The sequence below is a fragment of the Tupaia chinensis genome, unplaced genomic scaffold, assembly GCF_000334495.1.
Source record: "Tupaia chinensis unplaced genomic scaffold, TupChi_1.0 Scaffold138725_1, whole genome shotgun sequence".
NCBI classification, from domain to species: Eukaryota; Metazoa; Chordata; class Mammalia; order Scandentia; family Tupaiidae; genus Tupaia; species Tupaia belangeri.
The window spans coordinates 865,556-875,268 of record NW_006198617.1 but is presented as its reverse complement, the minus strand read 5'-3'; positions in this window follow the sequence as shown (position 1 = coordinate 875,268).

The window sequence follows — 9,713 nt, the reverse complement described above, 5'->3', positions numbered from 1 at the left end:
AGAGGAGAATGGAGAAGGGACTGCGGCGTGGCCATCCACCCTGGGGGATGATTTCTCGCTTTCTGTCTCTGTCTCTCTCTGTATCTCCGCTGAGTGCATGTACCCTATAGCAAAAAGTCTCTCTTAAAAAAAAAAAAAAGTCATCGTATAGAATTACAGTGTGATTCAACAATTCCATTTCTGGATATGTACCCAGAAGAATTGGAATCAGAATTGGAATCATGAAATTTGGTTTGTTTGTTTTTGTTGTTATTGTTTTGAGACAGATTTTTGCTATAAGGTGCATGCACTCACTGAAGAGACAGAGAGAGACAGGAAGTGAGAAATCACCCCTGGGGAGATGGCCATGCTACAATCCCTTCTCCTCCATTCTCCTCTTGGGATTTTGGGCACGCACGCACATGCGCCTGGCGCGAGTTTTAAGCCACTGAGCCTGGGACTCGAATTACATCTGGCCATACGAGAGTCCAGTGTTTTAGCCACTACGCCACCTGCTGGCCCCCATGAAGAGATGTCTGTACGTGCATAGCATTCGCGATAGCCAGCAGGAAGCACAGCGTCCGTCACTGGTTGAATGGATTGACGAGGTATGATGTCTACGTGTAATGAACAGTACTCAGAATATCCCCATCAAGGACGCTCATTCGGACCCTGCTACAGGGATGGGCCTTGGGGACACTGAGGCATGTGATGTGAGCCTGACACAAAAGGTGCACTCTGCGAGCCCACTTCTAGGAGGCACCTGCAGGAGTCAGACCCCTGGAGCTTGGAAGGGGTGGCGGTGGCAGGGGCTGGGTGGGGAGTTGTGCTTGAACAGGTGCGGAGTTCCAGCTGCAGTGACGAGAAGGTTCTAGAGACGGGAGGTGGTCACAGCGGCACCACAATGTGAGCGTACCTAATGCCATTGAAATGCGCACCAAAAATGGTTGCGGTGGGGACCAGCCAGTGGCGTGGTGGTTAAGACAGCTGGGTCCTACACGGCTCACTGTGTGGTTCGAGCCCTGAGCCTGAGTCTTGTGAAACATGCTAGGCACGCGTGTGCATGACCAAAATCCCGAGAGGAGAATGGAGAAGGGATTGCGGCGTGGCCGTCCCCCTTGGAGGGTGCTTTCTCGTTTTCCCTCTGTTTCTCTCTGGCAAGCACACGGCCCTATAGAAAAAAGAAATTAAGTTAAGATGGTGCGTTTTATGTGGATAAAAAGAATGGAATTACATTTAGTGAAAAGGTGTAACAAAAATTGCTGGAACAACACGACATTCCCTCTCCCACACGCAGCCTGTCAGGACTCTGCTCCGCACGGTTATTCAAGGCCCCCAGCTTCCCTGGGTGCCCGCCTCACCTGTGGCTCAGGGCGGCTTACCCCGGCATCCCTGCTCCCCCTGGGCCCAGGGGAAGGGGAGGAGGGAAGGCCATGCCCCGCCCTTCGCAGCCCCTCATTGCAGGTCCTGCACAGCAGGGAGCGGGCTGCCTCTGCTGCTCCCCTGCAGCTGCGGTCCGAGTCCCCCATGGCTCTTCAGGTCACCCTTCGAGAGAGAAGCTGCTTAGGGCCCGGTGGTGGCGCAATGATAAGGCATCTGAACCCACGTGGGGAAGGTCCTGGAATCGTGTCCCAGAGCCACCTGTGTATCCTGGGCGTGCACAGTGCGACTGAGATCTGGGATCTGGGATCTGGGATCTGGGCGGGCTGGAACTGGAGCGTTGCTGTGAGGATGCTGTCAGGGGTCTCTCCCCGTATAATATAGGAAAGAAATTTAAAAGCTTTGAAAAGAGAGGGGGTTCATGCTGCCCAGTCGGCCCACCACAGGCAAGCGTGGTCTGGAGCCCGGGGGGCGTCCTCAGAGTGCGGCCTGGGCCGTGGCTCCAGCCTTCACAGGTGTCGCCCCTGGAGCCCAAGGCCCCTGCCTGCTGCTCTGCTCCCAGGGTGCACGTCGCACGTCTAACTCCCCCCTTGTTTGCTTTGCAGACGCCCCGACTCCACGGCTCTGCTCTGGCCACCGCCCCGGCACACAGTAGGTGCTCAGCACTTCCCTCGGGAACACAGCGCATGCCGCAAAGCTGTGCCCAAGAGGAGAATGGAGAAGGGACTGCGGCGTGGCCATCCACCCTGGGGGATGATTTCTCGCTTTCTGTCTCTGTCTCTCTCTGTATCTCCGCTGAGTGCATGTACCCTATAGCAAAAAGTCTCTCTTAAAAAAAAAAAAAAGTCATCGTATAGAATTACAGTGTGATTCAACAATTCCATTTCTGGATATGTACCCAGAAGAATTGGAATCAGAATTGGAATCATGAAATTTGGTTTGTTTGTTTTTGTTGTTATTGTTTTGAGACAGATTTTTGCTATAAGGTGCATGCACTCACTGAAGAGACAGAGAGAGACAGGAAGTGAGAAATCACCCCTGGGGAGATGGCCATGCTACAATCCCTTCTCCTCCATTCTCCTCTTGGGATTTTGGGCACGCACGCACATGCGCCTGGCGCGAGTTTTAAGCCACTGAGCCTGGGACTCGAATTACATCTGGCCATACGAGAGTCCAGTGTTTTAGCCACTACGCCACCTGCTGGCCCCCATGAAGAGATGTCTGTACGTGCATAGCATTCGCGATAGCCAGCAGGAAGCACAGCGTCCGTCACTGGTTGAATGGATTGACGAGGTATGATGTCTACGTGTAATGAACAGTACTCAGAATATCCCCATCAAGGACGCTCATTCGGACCCTGCTACAGGGATGGGCCTTGGGGACACTGAGGCATGTGATGTGAGCCTGACACAAAAGGTGCACTCTGCGAGCCCACTTCTAGGAGGCACCTGCAGGAGTCAGACCCCTGGAGCTTGGAAGGGGTGGCGGTGGCAGGGGCTGGGTGGGGAGTTGTGCTTGAACAGGTGCGGAGTTCCAGCTGCAGTGACGAGAAGGTTCTAGAGACGGGAGGTGGTCACAGCGGCACCACAATGTGAGCGTACCTAATGCCATTGAAATGCGCACCAAAAATGGTTGCGGTGGGGACCAGCCAGTGGCGTGGTGGTTAAGACAGCTGGGTCCTACACGGCTCACTGTGTGGTTCGAGCCCTGAGCCTGAGTCTTGTGAAACATGCTAGGCACGCGTGTGCATGACCAAAATCCCGAGAGGAGAATGGAGAAGGGATTGCGGCGTGGCCGTCCCCCTTGGAGGGTGCTTTCTCGTTTTCCCTCTGTTTCTCTCTGGCAAGCACACGGCCCTATAGAAAAAAGAAATTAAGTTAAGATGGTGCGTTTTATGTGGATAAAAAGAATGGAATTACATTTAGTGAAAAGGTGTAACAAAAATTGCTGGAACAACACGACATTCCCTCTCCCACACGCAGCCTGTCAGGACTCTGCTCCGCACGGTTATTCAAGGACCCCAGCTTCCCTGGGTGCCCGCCTCACCTGTGGCTCAGGGCGGCTTACCCCGGCATCCCTGCTCCCCCTGGGCCCAGGGGAAGGGGAGGAGGGAAGGCCATGCCCCGCCCTTCGCAGCCCCTCATTGCAGGTCCTGCACAGCAGGGAGCGGGCTGCCTCTGCTGCTCCCCTGCAGCTGCGGTCCGAGTCCCCCATGGCTCTTCAGGTCACCCTTCGAGAGAGAAGCTGCTTAGGGCCCGGTGGTGGCGCAATGATAAGGCATCTGAACCCACGTGGGGAAGGTCCTGGAATCGTGTCCCAGAGCCACCTGTGTATCCTGGGCGTGCACAGTGCGACTGAGATCTGGGATCTGGGATCTGGGATCTGGGCGGGCTGGAACTGGAGCGTTGCTGTGAGGATGCTGTCAGGGGTCTCTCCCCGTATAATATAGGAAAGAAATTTAAAAGCTTTGAAAAGAGAGGGGGTTCATGCTGCCCAGTCGGCCCACCACAGGCAAGCGTGGTCTGGAGCCCGGGGGGCGTCCTCAGAGTGCGGCCTGGGCCGGGGCTCCAGCCTTCACAGGTGTCGCCCCTGGAGCCCAAGGCCCCTGCCTGCTGCTCTGCTCCCAGGGTGCACGTCGCACGTCTAACTCCCCCCTTGTTTGCTTTGCAGACGCCCCGACTCCACGGCTCTGCTCTGGCCACCGCCCCGGCACACAGTAGGTGCTCAGCACTTCCCTCGGGAACACAGCGCATGCCGCAAAGCTGTGCGTGGACCGGAGCACACTGCAAACCTCCCCACCCGGCCCCCTCCCCGCTGGTTCCGCTGAGCAGAGCGCCCCTGTGGCTGGCTCCGGCCTCGGCCAAGGCAAACAGGAACGGACAGTTAGAGTCAGGCTGGGGCCCCTTCCTGCCACCTGCAGGGTGCGGCCCTCCTGGGCTGTGGAGGGCACACAGGGAAACATCTGCCCCCAGCCAGGCCCCCTGAGGGGCCCGTCCAGGGGCCAGCAATAACAGGAGGCTGCTGGGCCTGGCTGGGGTTGCTGACGAGACCCTTTTCCTCCGACCCCGGCTCGGCCTCCTGCCCCAGCTGTATCTGAGGCCCATCAGGGGCAGGCGGGCGGCTTCCTACCGGTCAGTGTGTTTCTCTCAAAAGACCAGAATGGGGCTGGACGGTGGAGCAGCAGGAAACCTGCCACTCTGCACGTGGACCCATAGGAGAGGGTTCCGTGATCACGTCCAGAGGCTCCCCAAACACGCCAGGCCCACGCGTGTCCTTCATCGGGGCCACAGGAGGCTGGGACTGCAGTGGAGACTGCTGCAGCGCTGTCTCTCCACTGTCTGTCTCTGTCTCTCACTCATGGAGGAAATACGTGAATAGAATAAACACATAAACAGAAAAGAGAATAGAGTTACAGGTGGGAGACTGTGCCACGTGCCCATGTGGACCCGGGGCCTACCCCGGTGGTGGCTGCCGGTCCGTGGGTCAGTGAGCTGCATGGGGCTCAGCAGTGGGCAGGCGGGTTGGCATGCGCTGCGGCTCCGGCTCCAGAGGCAGACATGGGTCTGGGCAAGCAGGCGGGAGGTGTCAGCCATGACAGACCGGAGGAGAGCCGGAGATCATTCTGGGTCATCTCGATGCTGGAGAGTTCTCTTTGACAGAAGCAGTACCCTCATACGCTGACCCTGGGGCGGGGCAGGCAGTGCCCTGGTCTGGCTGGGGGAGTTCTGTTGTTTTTGGAGGGAGTTTTTTGCTATAGGGTGCATGTGCTCGCCAGAAAGACAGAGAGAGACAGAGAGACAGAAAGTGAGAAATCACCGCTCGGGGGGGTGGCCACGCTGCAATCCCTTCTCCTCCATTCTCCTCTTGGGATCTTGGGCACGCACGCACACGCGCCCGGCGTGAGTTTATGCCACCGGGTCCAGGACTCAAACCATGGTCGACTACATGGGAGTCCAGCGATGTAGCCATTACGCTAACTGCTGGTCCCCTGGCTGGGGGAGTTGGAAGCGGGTGTGTTGGTTGTAGTTGAGACGGGTGCCCAGCGCAGGCCCAGCCACACGGCGTGGAGATCAAAGCGCTAGATCCCGCGTGGCAAGAGCTGGCAGCGTGAGAAATACCCAAGCGCATGTGTGTGCTCAAAATCCCAAGAGGAGTATGGAGGAAAAGGGATTGTGGCGTGGCCACCCTTCCTGGGGAGTACTCTCTCACTTTCTCTCTGTCTCTGTCTCTCTCTGGTGAGCGTACGCACCCTATAGCCAAAACCAAAACAAACAAGCAAACGAAAAACTCCCACAAGTTGCATCTGGGAAGGACAGAGGCCACGTGCAGAATGTCAACAGCTGTCGAACGTGCAGCCCGCAGAGGCAGGACCTGGAATGACACAAGTCTCAGAGCAGAGCCCAGGAGCGAGCCCTGCGGTGAGGGCGCGCTGGGCCGCACCCACGACCTACGGCATCGCCACATGCGTGTCCCTTTGGTCCGAGAACCCCCACGAGCAGTTATTCGTGTGGGAGCATTTCTCGGGGGTATGAGGATCCGTGCATGTGGCTTTTCATCTCAGCAGTGTGCGACGGTGAAAAGTCCCAACCATTCCAAGGTCCGTCAACAGGAGCACCGCCGAGCAGCTGCGTGGGCAGGTCTGTGTGACCTCCATGGGAGGAGGCTCCTGGCAGAACGCAGGGCGCGATGCTCTGTGTGCGCATAAAAACAGAAACCGCCTGTCTTCCACTGATTAATATGCGGTCAGTAACGCTTCAGAGGTGTGCGACTCGTGTCGGCATGGCGCAGGGTGTTGCCGTGTGAAGGGAGGAGCGGGTTGTGGACAGCTGGTCACGTTGTGTCCTGCACAAAGCCGCCGCCCACCGGGGAAAGTGACCTGATTCTCCAAGCCCGGTGCCCGCAGGCGTGAGTCCCCCCAGAGGGGAAGCCTTTCTAATTCTCCAGAGGTGCCGTCTGGGCGGCTCAGCGGGCAGCTCTCTGTCTCGGGGACAGGGCAGAGCCTTGGGAGCCAGGGATGTTAAAGGGATGTTCAGCAATGTTTGAATTTTTAAAAAAGTTTTTAGTTATTTTACTCATGATAGAATATGCATGCATAAGGGAACCAGCAGTTAGCATAATGGCTATGTCGCTGGACTCCCACGTAGTCGACAGCGGTTCGTGTCCCGGACCCGGTGGCTTAAAACTCACGCCGGGCACGTGTGCGTGCATGCCCAAGATCCCGAGAGGAGAATGGAGGAGAAGGGATTGCGGCGTGGCCATCCCCTCTGGGGGGTGATTTCTCGCTTTCTATCTCTCTGTTTCTCTCTGTCTGTCTGGTGAGCACACGCGCCCTATAGCGAAAATCTCTCAAAAAAAAAAAAAAAAAAGAATATGCATGCATAAGAGGAAGAGAGAGCCACCCTCGCCAGGGTTTCCGGGCACATAATGCTGGAGTGTTTTCGGGCTGACCTGAGATCTGACCTGAGATCTGACCTGGGATCTGACCTGGGTCAGCCTGTGGCTCCCAGCACTGCAGTTCAGTTTGCTGCCAGCTGTGCCACCAGGCTGGGCTTGGCTTTTCTTTTACAAAATTATATAGATAGATAGATAGATAGATAGATAGATAGATAGATAGATATAGAGAGAGGAGCAGAGAGTACTTTTAAAACCACACACACACACACACACACACACACACACCACAGACACGTCTACAGTGCACGCTCTGGCGTCAGACAGTCCTGAGTCTTAATTCCAGTTCTATTCTCTAATGATGCCCCCTCTGCGAGCCTCGGTCCTCTTGTCTGTCCTGTTCCCACCACTTGGCATCCATGGGGCTTGGGGTCTCCAGGAGCTAGTGCACCCGCCCCGTCGGCCCTTACTGTCCATGGCTGACTTCAGCTCCACTCGGGGCTGAGCCGCAGGTGACACCCCAGAGCCCCAGGGTTGGCTCTAGAAAGGACACAGGACACACTGGGGAAGAAGCCCACCTCCTTGCCTGCCGGATCTGCAAGGGCAGCTCTTGTTCCTGGGGGCTGTGACCCACAGAGTGTAAGTGAAGCGAGGCGACTCGGGCTTCAGCGGGACTGCGGTCACTTCGATACTGAGAAAAGCCTCTCGTGGCGTCTGACCAAGTGCTGGGTCGTGGCGAGCTCTGTGTGAGGCCTGGTCAGACGAGAAACCAGGACGGGTATTTGAAGAAAAACGGGAACCAGGATCGTTGCTCGAAGGACGGCAATTGATCCTGACAGTAGTGAGGAAGGTTTGCACACGTGTGTATCTCCTGTCTGTAATATTGAGCACATGCTAAGCTTTTTCCCCAGAAGTTTCTGCCATAGGACGTGTACACTCACTACAGAGAAAGCGAGAGGGAGAGTGAGAAATCACCCCAGGGGTGGCCACGGATCTATGAGCACACACACATGCACCTCGGCATGATTCTCAAGCCACTGGGTCCAGGACTCGAACCAAGGTTGGCCCAGTGGGAGTCCAGAGATGTAACCACTATGCCATCTGCTGGCCACTCATGCTGTGCTTCTTGGAGACAGTTCAGTGGTGCTTGCTGGCTGTCTCCTCGCAACCCAGTTGCAGAAATAAACTCCCTGCTTCTCCAGCTTCTGCCTCGCTTCACTGGCCGCCAGGAGAAGCAGCTGGACTCGGCGGGCAGGTAAAGGAGGAGCAACAGAGGGGGACGCCCGGGCATGTGGGAGAACTGACCCAGGCTCAGCCGGCACCCGGGCCACCTGGAGGGCCACTTCCGGGCGCCCTGAATGAGGCCGTAGCTGAGCTCCTTTCTGCGCCCTCTTGGTGAAGTCCCAGAGCTCCCGGCGGGGCTGCATGGCACGGGGCAGGCCAGAAGGGCCCTGGAGTGAGTGCCCCAGCGTGACCTCACCAAGGAGCACCCAGCCGCTGAGTGACACCCGCCCCGGGCTCCTTGGCGTTGGAGGGAAGAGCTACTGGGGCCTCCAAGCTCTGGGCAGGCGAGCCCTAGGGCCCCCCTAGGGTCACCTAAGGAGCACCCCTGTGGCTCCCCTCCAGCCCCTCTTGCTTCCCACCCCTCCCAGTGCTTCCTGGAGCACCTGCCTGGTGTGCACTTTCAGGAAAACCCAAGCAAAGAGACGAACCGACACATCCTCTCTTTCCTGAGGCCGCTGAGCTGGTGCTCCTGCAGCCACAAGAACAGAAACTCCCGCCATGACTCCCACGGCAATGTGGCCCGGGGCTCCCCACACCCAGTGCCCCGACCGGCTCTGCCTGAGACTACAGTCAGAAACGCATGCTGAGCCTCTGGGGTAGATGCTGGGAATGGCCTCATGGCTGCTTCGGGGTGGGGGGTGGCCAGGCCGCCTGGCTGCACGTATGGTGTATAGCCCCCCACCCCCACCCCACACCTGCCGCACCCACGTCCCCACAGCACGGTGGACCCTTTGAATTGTACCCTTTTCTCCCCTTTCTTTTTTCTTTCGAGAGTTCCCCCCCCCTTAGGGTGCCTGTGCTTGCTGGAGAGACAGAGACAGTGAGAAGGAAAGTGAGAAGTCAGCCCTCGGGGGTATGGCCATGCCACAATCTCTTCTCCATTCTTCTCTTGGGATTTTGGGCACACACCTACCTTGCCCAGCATTACTTTCAATCTGCAGGGTCCAGGTCTTGAACCATGGTCGACCATATGGGAGTCTAGCTCCTTAACCACCGCACCACCTGCTTCTATCGACTCTTCGTTATTTTTTTTAATTATTTATTTATTATTATTTTTTTTCACATGAGTGAAAAAGACACACACAGAGAGAGAGAGAGAGAGAGAGAGAGAGAGAGGGAGAATAAGCCACCAAGTCCAAGACTAGAACCTTAGCTGACCACGTGGGAATTCCAATGCCCGAACCACCTGCTGGCCCCAACATCTACTCTTCTTAATGCCAATCTTGTTGAAGCTGAAGACACCCAGAAATGTGCACAGATCCTCATTACACGCCCAGAGAAACTCAAAGTGATCCACCTGTGTGACAACAGCCCGGTCAGAGACAGCGACACCGTGCCCGTGCCCCCGGGGCCGCCTCCGCTGCATCCGTGGCCTCTCCCAAGGGTAAAAGCCCCCCTGGTGTCCCACCTACAGATTAGCTTGGCCTGATTTTGAACTTTATACACAAGGGGATTTCAAAAAGTTCATGGGAAATGTAATTGAAGCATGAGTTTATTTTGCTACAAAAAAAAGGTCAAACCCCTGCAGGGTTTTCTTTTTTTCAAAAAATTATTTAATTTTCTTTATTCATTTATTTATTTTAATTTGACCAGAGATAGACACACAGAGAGAAAGTGAGAAAGCAAGCCACCAGGTCTGGGACTCGAACTATGGTCAGCCATGTGAGAGTGTCCACTAC